Here is a 2,712-nt window from a genome sequence, read left to right on the forward strand (position 1 = left end):
TGTTCGATAACAAAATTATCCAGCAAAAGAGAGCGAGTTTGGAGAGATTTTTGGAGAGTTTTGTGACTGAGAACTTGCAAATTTTTGCTGGGAAAATTTGTCCCGCAAAAATTTGCAAGTCTGATCAGCTGATTTGAAAACATTTGTTTTGTTTTATTTTTTATTCTTGTTTGGCGAAAACAAAATTAAACATTGAAATATCAAAAAATTAAACATCAAAAGCTGAAAAATATAAAAAAATCATGGAAAACAAGAACATCAAATTGATGCAAAAACTTTTCTTCTTCTTCTTCTTTTTCAAAACAGTTGATTCCTTGCAAGTTTTTACAAATTGTTGTTCGATAACTTTCTGCAATTTTTCTTGCTTGAGAGAGTAAAATTCACTGAGAGAGGTTGCTGGAATTGACTGAGTAATTTTTGCTGGGAAAGTTATCGTACACACCTAATGCTGATATGCCAGCAATTTGTCAGAAATGGAGCAGTAACGTACAAGGGCTTTTTTTCTCTATACTATTAAATATTCATTAAGTTCAAAAGGTACATGGAAATGAAGACATACCTTTGGGTCATGTTGTAAATGTTTGTGTATTATTACCCCACAACGGCGATGTAATTGATTTTAGTTTAAGGGGAGTTGCAATGCAGCATTGGGTGTATGTAATAATAGAATATTAAATTGTAACATAATTGAAAGGTTTTAAATTATTCTAACAGATATATTTAATCTTTCAATTCATCGGTATAGTATTTATCAGGAAATTTATCAATTTCCAGGTGCGGAGAAAAGGGTCTTCAATTATATCCAAGTTTATTAAAATGTAAATACAAATATCTTCGGGAAATGCGTGCTATTAGAGAATTTATCAATTTGATGGTATATTTAGTAAAAGGTTCCTCAATTATATGGAAAGTTATCCAAATGGAAATATGTATACTCGTACATATACTAAGGAAACATGTTGCAGAGCCAATGCTATAGAAAATTTAGATACCCTCAGCAATATGGAATTCGCATCCCAATTAAAACAATTTATTACAGGAATAAGATTAAGTTTAATTTAATTGTTTGCAGATGTAAACTCTGTTTTACATTTGCCACTTATTTACTCACACATCTGCAGTACAAATGAGAAGATGAATGACCCTAGACGTGTGCAAATATCGCACAAAAAATGCTTCTCTGGCAATTTCCATATAATGAAGTCTCATGCATTGAAAACAAAGAATACAATAAAAGACGACACAACGGAGGTAAATAACATTAGAAATATAAAGTAATTTGATTTACGACAGAATTTCCTACATTTTATTACAGATACTTTGTACGTGTCAAAGGCTCTGGTCGCTGAGTGTACATCATGAATGCAAGGACGGACCAGACGGACCAATGTAAATACATACAAACTGATTTCATTGCAGGTTGTTGGGAAAATTGTAGACTAGGAATTAATCGTGAAAATTATAGTGTAGACGGTGACTTGGTCAGTAGACAAAATGCAATAGAAGTAGTTTTAGCTTTTTTAAAAAAGGGAAAAATTTAATTAAAACTATAAATGAACATTTCATTTAGAACTTTGAGCAGCAACATTAAAAGTTTATTAATTGTAAAGTTTGACTAATGAAAAGTAATGGAAGGTGTACCATAATAAGTCAGTCGTGTATGTTATTTTCATCTTTAATCAAATAAAAGGCAGCAAATCTCCAAAAAATCATTTTAATGCATGCAAAATCTAATCTGTTATCAAATATATGATAAACCGTCTAATTTGTATACGCTCATTCTTATGACTGATAGGGGTACTCATTAGGCCGGGGCGATTTGAAAAACTTAATGAGCCCTTCGCGTTTCTGATTCCTGGGATTGAACTGAGCAAAAAAAGTCCTCTAGACCATAGGTCTACCGCGAAAATCGAGCCTCCCGATTTTGACTTCAAGTTTTTTATCCACGTTTTTTGGACATTTTAGCATATAACGGCCAAACCATTGAGATTTTCCATCCAATGTAAAGACAAAAATTGTAGCCAAGACAGTGAGTAAATAATCTCTAATTCATCACAAAAGCATTGGAATGCTCCTTCAGGCAGTTTTGGCCTTGAGAAGGTACAAACTTTTCGGAAAATGTCGATAAATGGCACTGTGCTACAAAAGTTGACCAGAAAAGTATTCAAGCGTTCTGATGCAAAATCTATCGTGTTGGGATCCATGGACAACGAAAATGCCCTTAGTTCGTTTGGGTCACTTCGTTTTTTTTTTATAACGGTATAAGTAGTGAAAATCTGGGTTTCTTATATTTTCAAATTTAAACGGGCATATCTTCTTTTTTCACAACGGATTTCTATTGATCCTTCTTCCTTTTAAAGGGATGAATAATAATTTTAAATCGGTAAACAAATGGCTAAGTTATAGTGGTTTATGTCTGAAAACCCCCACATAAAACCTATAACTGAATTTTTCACAATTTTCAAAATAAATATTGAACAAAACAAAAAAAAAACACTATATTTTTGAAAATTATGAGAAATTCAGTTATAGGTTTTTTTGTGGGGGTTTTCAGACATAAACCACTATAACTTAGCCATTTGTTAACCGATTTAAAACAATAATAGCTTATTTAAAAGGAAGAAGGATCAAAAGAAATCCGTTGTGGAAAAAATAAGATATGTCCTTTTAAATTTGAAAATATAAAAAACCCAGATTTTCACTACTTTTACC

The sequence above is a fragment of the Musca autumnalis genome, unplaced genomic scaffold (genome assembly GCF_047663935.1).
Source record: "Musca autumnalis isolate F117 unplaced genomic scaffold, ASM4766393v1 scaffold_3, whole genome shotgun sequence".
Classification (NCBI taxonomy): Eukaryota; Metazoa; Arthropoda; class Insecta; order Diptera; family Muscidae; genus Musca; species Musca autumnalis.